This window comes from Leptonychotes weddellii, chromosome 6, assembly GCF_054177405.1.
Source record: "Leptonychotes weddellii isolate Sample4059 chromosome 6, ASM5417740v2, whole genome shotgun sequence".
NCBI classification, from domain to species: Eukaryota; Metazoa; Chordata; class Mammalia; order Carnivora; family Phocidae; genus Leptonychotes; species Leptonychotes weddellii.
In genome coordinates this window covers 135,228,866-135,244,947 of record NC_138374.1, presented here as the reverse complement: position 1 = coordinate 135,244,947, position 16,082 = coordinate 135,228,866, and the positions used below count along the sequence as shown (strand labels likewise).

Below are 16,082 nucleotides of genomic sequence, written 5' to 3'. Positions count from 1 at the left end.
ATTGTGAGTGTACCTGTGAGCACAATCCACCTAAGTGGGAAAATTATGAGATCTCAGGGACAAGTTTGGTGTGCTTTTGTAAGTGGCTATTTTTGTTTGGTCTTCTTTTCTAGATTTTTATTTATTTGCCATGTATGGGTGACTTCAGCCTCTTCAACCCTTGGGCTCTTGGTTTCTCTTCTATCCAAGTATTTAAAACGTGGGCTCCAGGCACACAGCAGGACTTTAGGTGGGAACAACTCTCTGGTCTTCCGGGGCCAGTTTGATAAACCAGGTAATGACCTTAGGGTACTCCACCAACAAATCCTACATTTCAAAGGTACCTGCCAAATGGAACGTAAGAAATGAAAAAGAAACAAATTCCCAGGGTATAAAGTGGTGACAAACCCTCTTCCCCTCGGCTCTCAATATGAAGTCCCACCATGGAAACTTACGGTCTTTACTGCCACCCTAAGAGCTTAGACCAGGTGCCCGCCAATGTCTATCCCTGGCTCCCATCCAACTCCTGGGCTATGGCCACGTAGTCAAGTCATGCAGAGGGAAAGAAGTGAATGGGTGAATAAAGGAATTCATGAATAAAACAACCATTGTTGCCCTGTTCCCTCTGCTCTCTGTTGCGGTCATTATTCATCTGAGGACATGACAGCAGGGAGGGTAGAAAGAATCCGAGGAGAGAAGGGAGAGGACAAGCTCAACAGAAATGTCTAGCCGATCCCACTTACAGAGAACAGAAGAGTCTGGCAAGGTTTGAGAAGATCAGTGGCCATATTAATCCATGTCATAATAGCTGCTGCCCCAGAAGACCCCAAATCCCACTGGAACGTGGGCTTGTTGCTCACATTCCAGTCCCGTGTAAGTGTTCCCAACCGGGCAGCTCTCCTTTAAGCAGTGACACAGATGACCCAGAGGCCCCATTTCCTTCCATTTTTGTGACCATTTCATCTTCAAGACTCGGTTTCCAGCATCGCTGCTGACATCAATATCTAGTAAGCAGACAAGAAAACAGGAAGCGGACAAAATGCTTTTTAACCACCTCAGCCTGTAAGAGACACACATCAATCTACTCACCAGCCCCATCCAGATGCAAGGCCATCAGGAAAGGTGGCCCTTGGAAGGGGAGCATGAATTTTTGGTGGAAACTTATCAGTCTACATCATCATAGCCTCAAGAGGGTTTGTCAGGGTCCTGTTCTAAGAATACGTGTTTGGGGAAACATGGCACCAGGAAGGAAGGCAAAGGAAGAAAGGTCACAGGCTGCCATCTCTCAAACACCCTATGTCTGGGCAGAACAAATCAGCATCCATCACAACTGTGAAGCCAGGTGCAGGAGACCTTTCCTCTCTTCCTGAATGCCTTGCTCCCCTCCGGTGTTCTCCTGGCAGGCATTTGCTGCTTTCATGGTGACCCCAAGCTCTCGGATGCCTCCAGAGGTAACCCTGCTCTTTTCCCTGAAGACACAGCTAGGGGACCAGCTAATCAGGAACGAGGATGCCCACAGGTGAATTGGGTCCCATCCTTGATACATTTGGTTTTAATGTTTCTTATTTTCATAACCTGAGGACTGTAGAGACTTTGGATCCCTCTGAAATGATTTAATCATGTTGTCACAGTCTGATTCAGCAGAAATTTGAGAGGCAGGTCGTCCCTGGGATACCGGTCAATCCCAGTACACAGCCAGCCGTGTATGAGTAAAGGCAACCCACTACTGAAACACTAATAAATAGGAATTAAATACAGAAACTAATAATATCTCTTTCATAATCATAGTTCTTAATACTTTATAAAGCCCTTTAGTATCCATGTACAAATCCAAACAATGGAATGAAATAGGAAAAAAACCCAGATAGTCTCCATTTCATTGATGAGGAAACAGACTCAGATGAGCTAATCGCTGGAGGTCTCAGCTGGGAAGGAGTCGGCTGAGACAAAAGCCAAGATACTTTAACTCTTGGTTCAGGGCTCTTGCAGAATGCTGGGGAAATGGGTCTTTCCTGGAAGGGCCACTATTTCTAGGGTATTTAGAAATCTGTCTTTCATATTATCTTCTAGCAAAGAGTAGCCTGTTCACCTGTGTTCCCACCTGGGCTAGCACATGAGCTCCCTTCCTCAATTTCTCTTGGACACGTATTACCTCTCAGCTCATGTTTGGATTTTTCTCCTTCTCTGCCTTGAATATTTTCTGATGATCTGGGGGAGAAAATGGTTTGTATTTTGATTAAAGTTACAAGGCTGGTACTCCTGCATTTACTTCTCAATCCACAGAGAGCTTCCCACAGCTCCTGCTGTCTTCCTACCCACCCCCGCCAACCAATGCCCCACCACAATGATGCCCTCCTTCTCTCTCTCTCTCTCTCTCTGTTTTTTATCCTGATAACTAATAGAAGGAGCACTAAACCAATGGTGTTGGAACGTGGCAGGAAGGTGAGTGAAGGACTGTGACCAGACACGGTTGAAAGAGGACTGCAGCTAGGACCACAAGAAGGGAGCACATTCCTTCTCAAGTCCCCACACAAATCCGGTCGGCCACACAACAGGGCATGCGTGTACGTGCTCAGGAGAGACTCTGCCTCATTCACGCCGCTTCCCCAGATTCTCACCTGTGCTCTGGACACTCTGTTCTTCCTTTCCCTTCCCTCGTTCATGCTCTTCTCCAGAAACTATTTCCTAAGTAGTCATGCTTGCTCCTGCTGTTTCTGCTCATGGCTTCCTCTCAGAATTTACCACATTAAGATTCTAGCAGTGTTTTCTCTGATATTTCGTGACTCTAAAGTTGAAAGCGTCCTCGTAGGACTGGGGTTGGCAAGCTACAGGCCAAATCCAGCCTGTGGTCCAGCTTTGTAAGGATCCCAAGCTAAGAATGGTGTTTGTATTTTCTAAAGGATTGTAAATCCACTCAAAGATTTATGTTCCACAGAGACAGAAGGGCCCACAAAACCTGAAACATTCACTCTCTGACCCTCTGCCGGAAATGTTTGCCAGGCCCTGTTCTAGACCCCACAAAACCTCTGGTGTCTTGTCTATTGCTATCCTCAGAAAACTTTGTTATTTTCAGAGATTCTCTCCCTAATTTGAAAGCAGAGGATCCAGGATTCCAGGGCAACCAGTTGCCCATAGGAGCTGGAAACAAAAGCCCCTCATATTTGTCTTCCTGTGGCATGACCATTACGAGAAGAGTTTAGGATTTCTTTTCATTTCAACTTACTGTCTGGGGGTTGGCCCTAGAGAACAACTCCACAGATCATGGCCTTGACATTCCCAACATCTGCGGGGTCCACCGGAGAACCAGGGGAAGTGGCCCTGGTGTGGGAGGCAGCAGGAAGGTTGTGCAGGGAGGGGGGTGATCTGAATCACTTTTCCCCCTGGTGCCTCCCACGTGGTGGCAACAGGATGTCCCGAGCCTCACCAGGAGGGAGACCAATGTTCTGATTTTCCCCTCATTTGAGTGATATGGCCTCACTCTGCCCCGACCCCCTATCAGCAGGCTGAGGTGTCCTTGGACAAGGGAAGGGCCTGAGAGGCCGTGACGGCAGTGTCCCCAGGGATCGGGACATCGGCAGGCTGGGTGTGCTGCTAAGCCTGACTGCTTCTCCAAGACAATCGTCAGAGCTAGGGGACGAGTGTGTGAGTTTGCTCATCCCAGGAAAGCCTCTGCTAAGAGCCCCGAGTGTTAGGGGGGAATATGCTCTCTGCCAGGACGCAAGCAAAATCACGCAGGACCCACAAGACACCGAAGCAAGATCTACAGACAAGACCTCCCTGTTGTAGGCACATGCGAGCTACGGGGCAGACTAAACCCACAGGCGGCAAGACTTGACTTAGGAGACCGATATAAACACAAAGACAATAATAACGTCAAGGGAGACAGACCCTGTGTGGTCTGGAACGCTGCTCTTCCTAGAATGGACGAGGTCCGCACAGTGATTTTCCCTGTTACATGAGTGCTTATGTGAACGGTGACTTTTTCATCTAAAGCCCTTGTTGAGGGTCACAGGGTGAGAAAGGACCAGAGACAGAAGAGCGGGGCAGATACCGGGAGAAAGAGCCCAGGTGAAATTAGACGGCGGGGACACTTTGCTTCGGCCACCTAGAAGCCAGTGACCCCCCGAACCTCAGTTTTCTCATCCCCGAAGTTAGCACAATCCCTGCTCTTCAGGAGTCTTGTGAGGATTAGAGGCTCTTTTTCTAATGTGACTGGCTCGGGGCTGACTCTGGGGAAAGGGAGGGTGTGTAGGTGCCAGCCCGGTGTTCCAGGAAGCACGGCGGCCAGAGCGTCAGGACAGGGCAACGTCCGGCGGTGATCCCACACTTCTGTGTCCGTGCGGGATAAGAGATTCTCACAGCAGTCCCACGGTGACTCTGGGAGCTCCCAGCTGCAGAAGCCTTCCACTCTGGTTCAGGAATTATGGCCAAACGTGTGCAAGTCAACCTCCTCCCGTCCATGGCTTGACAGGCATTCCAGACTCCCCAGCGCCCTCTGCCTTTTGTGCCTCTAACCTCACATCTCCTGATTTTGGACATTCTTAGCCTCCGGGAAGCCCCCCAAACACCTCCATGTGGTAAGAGATACTCCTGTCCGAGAACAGGAGTGAGTGAAGGAAGAAACGGAACGAGGAAAATACGCCGCCCGAGCCTCACTGGCCTGGAGTGTCCCCCCATTTCCTGCAGCATGGCTGTCTCTGCGAGGGTGACCAGGCAGGAGCTCTGTTTCCACATTTGCAAAGTCTCTGGGATTACCGGTTATGAAAATGCAATCCAAAATTGGGAGAATCACTTTGAAAGCAATGAAGCATACCCTGGTGATAGGAGTATCAACTAAGATTCAGCAATTTCATTCCCAAGTACATAATCTGAAAAACGTGGAAATAGCGTGGAAATAAACTACATGTCCATCGAAGGCAGGATATATTAATAAATTGTCGCATCTTCCTACCATGGAGCAGTACCTATTGATGAATGTAAGCTAACTGTTGTACCTCTAAAAGCATGGATAAATCTCAGAAAATATAGTCATGAGGGAACAAAAAGAATATATGTCCATTTATAAGAAGTTTAAAAATAAGCAAAACTAGCTAACATATTATTTCAGGATAGCTGCATTTGAGATCTAACCATACAGAAAGCTAAGGGGGTGAGGGTCGCCCACAGGTGCTGGGGGCGAAAACCCGAGAATTGTCAAAGGAACGGGCAGCGTCCTCATTTTCAGCTGACTGGTTGAGACTTGAGTGTTTATTTTATGATTGTAATTACATGCTTTAAACTGTGTATATATTTTATATACATCGTTGGGTATGAATAATTTATTTCACAATAAAGAATTAATGTAACTCAGATGAGCACGGGCCCCTTGGGCAGCCCCCACTCTCGTGCACACTGTCCTGAGCCCAGCAAGGGTACCCGAGTGGCCCGGGGAGTCGCGGCAACTGGACTAAAAGTCTGTAGGGTGGAAATGAGTGTCACTTTTTGTGCAGGGCACGGCAAAGCTGTGCACCTCCATCCCTCCTTTTCTCTACAATGCCTAATGTGCTCTTTCTCCAACACCTGTCTCCTCTGAACCTTCAAGAACCCCCTCTGTCAACCGTGATGATCAGATCAATTCTCCCACTTCACACGGCCCACTGCCCTGCCGGCCATTGCCCCCAAAGCATGATATGCTGACCGGGTGCTGACACAGAATTTTAAATCTCATCAAACAACAACACAAACCCAAACAGTAATTATCACAACCAACAACTTTCAGAAAACAAAAAGCACAGATGAACAGATGCCAAAAAGCAGAAATCCAAGCCGACCAGAGAGTCGATTATCTCTCACCAGCAAGTTAGCTTCCATGTCACCAGGAGAACAGAGGCTCGCTCAGTTAAGGATGTCACCTCATCGTTTGGTGAGAAAGTAGAACCGCTGGGTGCTCAGCCCCCCATCCTACCTATACCCCACCCCCGAAGCCTCTCTTCTTCCAGATCTCCCCAAACCAGTGCACGGCCATCCATTATGTCAGAGACATGCCTGCCTCCTGTTTTCATCATCCACGCCCACAAATCTGATCACATCAGCAAATCTAAATCAATGTTTATCTTTAGAACACCTCAAACCTACATCCTGGGGTCTTTCCTGCCATTACGTTATCCCCGGACGGTAGGGCCCCCTCCACCCATGATGCTCCTGCTACATCTCCTCCCCACCCCCGCCCCCAGCACGCTCTGGACGGGGACCAGCGCAGGTCCCTGCACAACCCCACGTGCCTCCCGTTTCTCCACCCCAAGCCTCTGCTGGAGAATTCCCCAGTTCCCTCCCATGTCACCAACTGACAAAGACGTCATGTTCCTCTTCACCAAAGTAGGGATACCTGTCAGTCTCTTACTTATTCCCGCCATGACAAATGAATTACAAATGGCAGCCACTCCACATCTTGTTTCCCGCGGCTTTCCCTTTGGTCTCGTCAGTTTCTACTACTTGCACACATGCCTCCCGAGGGTCAGGACCTCCTGGGTCGTGTTTATCATGACTCTCCCGGCTGCCAGCACGGTGACCTGTATCAAATAGCTGCTCGATGTGGCGACAAGCAAGAGAAGGACAGATTCATCCTAAGCCCACAATAAAATGACATCAGTCTCAATTAATTCACCGTGTCTTCTGTGTTAGTCATTGTGTGGGGGAGACAGAAATAAAGGACAAGCAATCCTGTGTATAGAGCGCCATGGCAGGAGCGCTAGGGAGGGGACAGCAGCAGGGCCCCTGGTCCCGACGGCGCAGGCGGGGAGGGAAGTCAAGAAAGGCCACACAGAGGAGTGCATTCCCTGAGTAAGTCCGTACGAGGAACTCACCTGAGAGGTTAGTGCTCCAGCATCCCTTGTGTTCAGTGAAAGCAGAGCTTCTACAACCAGAGCTGGGCCCGCCGTCCGGGAACCTTCTGGAACTGTGTGTTAATGAGAGGCTCCTAGAGCTGTACTCTTAAAGGTGTTCTATCGAAACCTTTATGATTAGAAAAAAAAAAGGCAGGTAAGGAGAGAGTAATAGCTAGACCCTGAGTATAATCATCAGTTTCTAAGATCTGTGGATTCACAGGTGCCATTTCTGAATTATACTCCATTAAGAAGAAACACCACACCAAGCACTTGGGATTCTGCTTTAAAACACAAAAGTTAAAATTAGAAGGGCCTTTAGAAATAATCTTGTTCACCCTTCATTTTATATTGAGGAAACTAAGACCAATATATTAAGGCACTACATGTAATCAAGACACTTGTGATGGTTAATTTCTCCCTGGGTCAACTTGACTGAGTCATGGGTGCCCAGATATTTATTCAGATACTATTCTGGTGTGTGTGGATGAGACTAACATGTGAATGGGTGGGCTGAGTAAAGCAGACCGTCCTCCCCCAGTGTGGGTGAGACTCATCCAATCAGTCAAAGGTCTAAGTAGAATAAAAGGCAGAGGAAGGCAGAATTATTCTTCTCTGCCCGACTGCCTTTGAGCCGAGACATCAGCCTCCTGCCTTTTGAATTTGTACTTGGACTGGAACTTACATCACTGATTCCCGATTCTCAGACCTTCGGACTCAGACTAGAATTATACAATCAGCTCTCCTTGGTCTGAACTCAGCCTCCATCATGTGGGAGCCAATTCCTTATAATAAATCTCTCTTCTTCCCTCTCCCTCCCCTCCCCTCTCTTCCTTCCCTCTTCTCTCTGTCTGTCTCCATCTTTGTCTCCCTCTCTCTCTCTCTCTCTCACACACACACACACACACCCCCCGTTGGTTCTGTCTCTCTGAACAATCTATAGTGATGAACGGCAGACCAAGGCAATCACCACACCCAGCTCAACACCTTCTCCAGGTGCCAGTGGTCCTGGAGCTGGGTCCAACACCGTGCCCTTAGCAGCCTCCTCCACCCTGGCCCTGCCACTGTCCCGTGGGCTCTGTGTCCGCATGGGTGGCCTGTCCAGACTCCTGCCTTCTCTCTTCTTTGACTTTTCCATCTCTCTCAACCTTCTCTTTACTTCTGCTGCAACCAGATTCTTTTCTTCATGTGAAACAATACAACCCAATACCCCATGCTCTGAGAATAACCTTGTATTAAGACGGCCGGTTCACCGAATTCCTCCCAGGGTCCTGTCTGCCATGACTCATCCATTCGCCCCTTCTGACTTCACTTCCGTGCACATCTGGCTTCACGTCCACGGCCTTCTCTAGAAAACCACCACTTGCCAACATCCTAAGCCTCGTCTGTCTCTGCCCTTCCCCGGCATTCACGCCCCCTCCCCACAGACTGTGACTCAGTCGTGTCCATGGTCAGCTCTCCGCCTGTTTGCCCAGGCGGCTCATGGCTGCCAGGGGAGATCACACAACTATAAGTGAATGCGAGCAGACTCGTTCTGCACAAACATGCAGTGTTTCCTAGTCAGCTGACTCCAGATGCCAATAATAATTACTGCAAGATTTCTTCACTCTCCTCAGAAACCTGATCCCTCTACATCTGAGTTCACTCTCAGAAAATTATTCATGTTCCTCCTTCACAGAAGATATGGAATCCATTAGGCAGGACTCCCTCAATTTTCTAGCCACAGCAGGTCACGTTGTGACCCCACAAGACGTGCCCAGATCTTCAAACCCATGGTCATGACCTTATTTGGAAAAAGCATCTTTGCAGGTGTAATTGAGGATCTCAAGATGAGATCGTCCTGGATGTAGGGTGAGCCTTAGATCCCATGGCAGGTGTCTCTCTCAGAGAAAGGCAGAGAGGTTTGGGACACCGAGAAGCCATCTGCATGAGGACAGAGGCTGACGGTGGAGGCATGCAGCCCCACACCAGGGAGCCCTTTCTCAAGACGTCAGACCTTGATGGCCCATTAATTTTAGACTTCCAGCCTCCCAAACGGCAGGAGAATAAATCCCTGTGGTTTGTAAACCACCCAGATTGGGGTAACCTGTTACGGCATTTCTAGGACACCAATAACAGCCCCCACGTTGACACCTGCGTCTGTCTCCACCCTGCTCAGTCCCAGGGTAAGGCTGAACACCTCCTACTTACGTCTCCCCCTGGACTGTGGCTCCCATGACGAGGCCTCGGGGTTAGCTCTGTGAGTCTCGAGATGGACGCCTGGGTACGAGTCCCAGCTCCACCACTTTCCATGTGGCCTTGGTTCCTCCCAGTGCCCAACTGTGCCTCAGTTTCCCCAACTCAAAAAACGGGATCCTAACAGCAGAACCTCTCTCGGAGAGGCTGTGTAATGAGACAATGCTCTTAGAACTGTTCCTTCATAAGGACAGACACAATAACTGATTAACTCCGGCTGCCTTCTTAGGGACCTCACTCTCTACTGAGTGCTCCCTCTTGACCCCTCGGCCTTCCGTTCTTTGCACGATAACTTCTGGGAGTACTGAAACACTCTCAACCACCCCCTTTCCAAAAACAGAACATCCCTCCCTCATCACACCTGCCCCTCCAGCTCCCGCTTCACCCCTAGCTTCCAATCTCCCGCCTCACCCTTAGCTTCCAATTCACACGGCGCAGATTGACTTAATAAGCTCACTGTCTCCCCTTCCTCCCCTCTCCTCACTGTGAACTCCCTGAAGCCCATGATCACCCCCCCAGGACCCCACCTGACAAGGCCACCCATTACTAAATCCCAAAGAAAACATCAGTCCTTCTCAGGAACGTGCACGCTGTGCCGCATGCAGCCTTTCCAGAAGCTTCTCCTAACCAGCTCTACAGCAGCCCGCCTGGTTCTCTCCCCCTGTGACTGGTCTCACTTGCTGGCTTCTGCCTCCTCTAACAATCCCTTCAACGATGGGGGCCTCGGGGCTTCTTCCTGGCCACTCTTGCTTGCTCACCCTGCATTCTGGGAGCTGTTGACTGCGGCCCGAGCATCAGTGTACCCTCAACAGGAGGGTGACTCCTAACTTGTATCTCTGGCCCAGATTTGTCTTCAGAGCACCAGCTCCTACCTCCAGACGCTCACTCACATATCTGCCCCACGCATTAGATGTCTCAAATTCAGCACATCCAAAGGGGAAACACTCATCTCCCCTGGCCATTCTGAGAATCCACTTCTCATCCGGTACTCCCTGTTTCACCAAATGAAACCTCCAAGTACCCCTCTGCTCAAGACAGAAAGCTAGGCTCTTCTCCTTCCCTTACCTCCTACAACCAATTTCCAACAAGTCCTATCCATGCAATAATCTCTCTCGGATCCATTCACTTCTCTCCGGCTCCCGTAATAGAAGCCAGGGCCACATCGCACATACCTTTGCTCTCATGTCCAGTCTGGCTCCCCCTCAGTCCTGCTCCAAATTTCAGCTAGAATAACCTTTCTAACATATAAATCTGAGTGTGGTCACCACCCTCTTACACACACATACTTAAAATCTTTCACTGGCTGGTACTTGCTCCTAAAATAAAATCTTGGAATAAAATCCAGAGGTAGGGGCCAGGGTGGGCGAAATGGGTAAAGGCAGTCAAAAGGTGACAAACTTCCAGTTATAAAATAAATAAATAAATCCTGGGGATGTAATGTACAGTATGGTGAGTATAGTCAATAATATTGTACCATATATTTAGAAGTTGCTAAAAGAGTGGATCTTAAAAGTTCTCATCACAAGAAAATAAAAAATTATAACTATGCGTGGGGATGGATATCAACTAGACTTATTGTTAAAAAAAAAAATCTAAACACCTTAAAAAGGTTTATCAGCCTCTCCATCATCTGGCTCTCACCATTAGGTTTCAGCCCCATAGCCCTCCTGGCATCATTTTGTTCTTCCCTTCCATCATGGGTTAATACCCCTTCTTCCAGGAAGCCCTCCATAACTCTCTAGCTTCCAGGTATTCCACAACATTCTCTGGACTTCCCCTACCAGAGACCTCACCAGAAGTCTTCTGTGATGACCTCATCAGTGTTTCCCACACTGTAGAGAAAGCTCTGCAGAGACCAGTCATGACTGTCTTGCTCCCCGATATCCCCACGGGCGTCCAAAACTTCTGACACAGAGTAGGTGCTTCCTGAAGACCGCCTAAGTAAATGAGCGAACACTGCTTTTCTTGTGAATGACTCAGTACTTCAGCCTGGCGTTTCTCTGAATTCTCTGTGAATCATGACAATTTGTATATGTAAAATGACCATAATTAAGACTTATTGACTGAATTAAAGGAGAGGAAGCAATTAGAGTGATTTATCCCTGAATTCTCCCATAGCATAAGTTAATTTGAAGGAAAGGAATTACTGAATGAAAATCTAGAAACCAAGAGCAGTTTTGTGGTGTGACCTGAGCATCTCATGGAGAACAAGCTTTAATGGACATGGTGCTCTGGGCCAGTTTGACTATAAAAAAGATCACTTACGGCAGACCAGAAGGGTCCCGAATGGTCAACTTGGAAACTATGAAGAAACGCATATTTTATTTATTTATTTTTATTATTTTTTAAAAGATTTTTTATTTATGTATTTGACAGAGAGAGAGAGCGCGAGAGCAGGAACACAAGCAGGGGGAGTGGGAGAGGGAGAAGCAGACTCCCCACCAGGCAGGGAGCCCGATGCCCGATGCGGGGCTCGATCCCAGGACCCTGGGACCATGACCTGAGCCGAAGGCAGACGCCTAACGACTGAGCCACCCAGGCGCCCGGAAACGCATATTTTAGTTACGGAACCAGGAGGAGGAGGATTTGGAACAGGAAGTGCTGGGGGACTAAATGCAGATTTGCTGAACAAGACACCTCATAATCTGGACAAAGTTGGTTTCCATAGCAACTATACTCCCCATGCCTTTAACCGACAATCTATTTCTTACTAATGCTGTTCTAGGTGAGTCTAACCTTGCCTTCTTCTTCTTTGATACACGGACACGGATGAGCCTTACAGACAAGAAATGTACTGTGACAGGGCGGATGTGGTCTCGGCCAAAACCGAGTCAGAAAAGAACGCATTTTCGAGTTCCTGCTTTAATACACAAGGAAAGTAAAGGAGCCTCTAAGAAGTGGAACTCACATGCCAGGGGGGAGTGCCATGTGCAAGAACGCGGACCTTGCCGAGAAGGAAGGTTTTATTTAGAGTGCGCGCTGGAAAAACCCGGCTGGCGACGTTGCGCGGGCTTTCCAGCAGGTGGCGCCCTGCAACAGCTAATGCAAAACACAGGCGCCGAGGTCCCTAAGTCACACCTACATTTGAAGAACTGAAATCCTCTCCCTCTTGAGATCTAGACATTCTGCTCACACACTCAGGAGCCTGTGGAATCCATGTCCCCCGTAAAACACACACACACATGTTCGGACGCACATTCCTTTGCTAGGGAGCAGAGTGCCAACAGCAGTATATTATGAAAGCAAACATTCACAAGCCGGGTGTACAAATACGCACATAGATGTGTGCGAGCTGAGTCTGGTTCTCGGGGCCAATCCATCTCCTCCAAATGGGCCTGGAACCCCGTCCAGTAAATATTCCACCTGTCTCCACAATGACTAACCCGACGATCCGCGCTCTCTTCAAATGCCCACCCTCCCCCTTTTCTGAAGATGTCATGACATGACTACCTAATTTAAAAGAAGGAGGAGGCCTTGGAGGATGAGGAGGAGCTACCTCCCTCCATCATCAGATGAAATCTCTTATCTTCCCGATGTCAGCCGTTCAAGCCTGCACCTGCACGCACCTGCACGCACCTGCACACACCTGCACACACCAGCATGCACCTGCACACATCTGCACATACCTGCACGCATCTTTACACACCTGCACGCACCTGCACACACCTGCACATACCTGCACGCACCTGCACGCACCTGCATGCACCTGCACGCACTTGCATGCACCTGCACTCCACGCTGTCCGCGCTGCAGTGAGGAAGGAGCACCCACCGGCTTCCCAAAAATCCTTCTCAGGTTCACGGCATCTTAGTCCCCCCACCTTCGCACCGACCCCGGCTATCATCTGTGCTTGGCTTCTCTCTCTCTTGACTATTCACACTCCCCTTCGCAATGATTTCCTTCCCCATGGATTTCAAGGGGCTCAAGTCTCTGCCGCTAAAACACAAACTCAGTGGGTAGAGGTGCAGATACGGGATGGCCATGAGCTGATCACCGTCCAGACTGAGTGATGGCTCCACGAGGGATCACAGTACCACCCCATCTAGTTTATTTATGTGTGAAAGTGACCATAATCGGACATTTTAAAGCAAGAAAACAAAAAATGTCTTTCTTCTTGCTTGGCGCCCCCTGCCTTCCCGCTCACCAGCTTCTCAGCCAAACTCCTGACAGTTGCCTCAACCTGCTCACTTCCCTCCCGCACGCTGTCCGCTCCCGTCCGGTTTCTTGCCCTGACCCTCCACAGACGCCGAGACAGCTCCCACCACCGACTTCCATGCACTTAATCTAACGGTAACTTGGGTTATGACCATTCTGGACGTGTCAGTAACACCACAGCCCTCTGTGGACACTCCGGGTACAACTACTCTTTCTCTCCTCGATGTTGGAGTCGTCTGAGCTTGTCCCTGGCCCCTCTCACTCTGCACCTTCCGCCAGGTGACCTCACGCAAACGTCTGGCTCCCAACATGCAGAGGACTCCCCAAATCAGATCACCAGTTCAGACCCGGGCCCAGCTCCCGACCTCACACACACCTGACCCGACATCTCTTGAAGATCTCAGAGCACCTCAAAATGAGAAGCCCAAAGCTGGGCTCACCATTTTCTGCCCTGCACCTGCTCTTCTTCTTACAGTGTTTCTTGCCTTGGTCAGTGGGATGCGAGCCAGAAATCGTGGAGCCGTCCTGGGCAACTCCTTCCTCTTTCTACCATTTCCATTCTGTAACCAAATCCTGCACATTTCGGCTCCTGCATATCCCTACAACCCAGCTTCTCCACTCTGTCTCCACCACCACAGTCACGGCCACCACCCCCTTCCCCCAGCTGCGCCACGCCCCACAGGTGGAACTCTCCTTCAGCTCGGCATCTACCCAGGCACCTTCCACGCTGTTCCCTGAGCTGCAGTGGGAGCAATCTTCCTAAAATGCAAATCTAATCATGCAGCCTCTGGCTTAAAATCTCCAGGGGTTTCCTTTCATTTTTCGGAAAAGGACACGACCCGCTGCGGTTCCAATGCAGCCGTGTGGGGTCATCCCCCCACGTCTCTCTCTGACTCCGCTTTGCCGCCACCTTCCGCCTCCCTCTCCCTGGTGGGGCCACCCCCCTCGCCTCTCCTCCTCTGTTCTCTCTGCCACCTCTACACCTCAGTCTGGGAAGCTCCTTCCTTCCTTCTTTCTCTGCTTCGCCGTTTCCCACTGATCTTTCCGACTCAACTCCAGGGCCACTGCCTGGAGGAAGCTTCCCCGGCCTCTCTGAAGAGCTCAGCTCCCCCACCTCAGACTTCCCCGCCCCGTGGATTGCCCCTTCACTCACAGCCCCGATTTTATGTGTGATCATCTGTGTCTTCTGCTGGTCAGTGTGTCCCAGGACCTAGCTCAATGCTTGGCACAGAGTAGGAACTAAACAAATGTTTGTTGAATGAGTAATGAATTCATGTGCATTCCCTGCCAGGTTTCCAGCTCCTTAACCTGTCTCCGGAGTATCTCCCCCTTCATCTCTGAGTGGATGCTCCGGGGTCACAAGCTCGTGTTTAATATTAATTTATTTCTTTTCTTTTGTAACTAGGGTATGCCAGGCACCACTTTTATTATCAGATTTAAGGCCAGCTAGTTACTTTTGTATTTAGAAAGTGTAGCTATAAGGAATTAAAACCCAAAATTTGTACTAGAGTGTAGCAAAAAGTGTAAGACTTCAAGGAAATGCTGTGCTTGGCGAAAGCCACTTAGCCTTCGCTCCTGACACCTGGGGGTCGGCAATCACTCTCCTCTGCTGTTAGGAGCATGCTCAAGTATAAAAATTTTGAAAACACTGTTAGAAAGTTTGTGCATAATTAGAAAAGAAAAAAGGTTTTGTATTCCTCCAAAATAAATATAATTGGTTCTAAATTGTCTGCTATTCTGGATGCTGCCATTTCTCTCCTCAAAAGTGGCCAATAGATGTAGCAAAAGAAAAGATGATGAGGGGCTGTTAGTGACTTCCAGGTGACACTCCTCCCAGACTCCGGACGGAGGCGGGTCTGCGGCAGGGAACGCTCCCAGGAAGGGCCCTGGCCAGGAGTCAGGAGCCTCACTCTGGGCTCCTCTCTCCCACACCGTGGGGATGGACTTGCCTCATCCCTGGCTTTAAAGCCCTGCACTGCTCACCTAAGAGGCTTACAGGGGCCTCTCCACAGGCCTGTGGAGGCTTGTTCCCCAGGCTGCAAAGGATCCCTGCACGACCTCAGTGCTCAGCCCCAGAGAGAAAGGCAGGGCCCCCACAGTGACTGCAGGGAGAGGACATGCCCTCGGAGGGTAACTCTGTGCCTTTCTACTCCCCCCGGCACTCCATGATGCCCAGGCATTTCCAAGGGACAGTGACATGTGGCCCGTGGCCAAGTCCCCCACATCCTCACCATGGTCTCCAGGAAACCAGCCTGATGGCTGGAACACTGTCCACAAACAAAGGAAGCTGGTATGTGTTTGGGCCCCTACTGTGCATCTGACTCTCCAGACACTTGGACATTTTACCTTATTTAATTCTAGGTATTATTTGGCTCGTCTCTAGATGAGGAAATCAGGGCTCGAGAGGCCTATTGCATGCCCGGGTCATAGAGCCAGCAAACAGCAAGACCTCAGACTAAGTCCCAGGTCCGCTGTCCCCGGGCTGTCACCTCCTCTGCTGACCTCCTGCTCCCAGCACCTCGCATCATATCAATGTCCCACCACCGCTCCGTCAAGGGACCCCTCCTTAGAGTTCCCAGTGGAACAACATCACCCCCACCGAAGCAGAAAGATCCAACTCCGAGGGAGGACACAGAGAAGTTTACAGACATCCTGTTCCATTATAATTTGTGGAAATTACTGAGGACGTAAACACCGAAATAACGTTTGGGGGAGTAAGTTCCATCTGCTGTGGCTTTTAAACACAAACAAAATGCACATTTTTGCTAGTAGGTGACAACCACTGTAATAGCAATAAATACAAGTAGTTAGTTCTCAGACAAAGTGTAAGTGATCCATGCCAGCTCAGCTGTC

At 49.6% G+C, this 16,082-nt stretch overlaps 1 long non-coding RNA gene across 14 annotated transcripts in view; it reads right to left on the bottom strand.

Moving 5' to 3' along the window:
- Positions 1–16,082, bottom strand: part of LOC145722385 (uncharacterized) — a 79,243-nt gene that overhangs the window by 18,742 nt on the left and 44,419 nt on the right. For 10 of the 14 annotated variants that reach the window (XR_014146643.1, XR_014146642.1, XR_014146640.1 and 7 more), the window contains one exon: positions 723–983. The exons of 1 other annotated variant lie outside the window; for it this stretch is intronic. This is a non-coding gene — a long non-coding RNA (uncharacterized LOC145722385). Of the gene's footprint in view, positions 1–722; positions 984–2,080; positions 2,188–16,082 lie in introns of all 14 variants that reach the window. 3 more of the 14 variants (XR_014146637.1, XR_014146638.1, XR_014146641.1) reach the window with 2 other exon arrangements.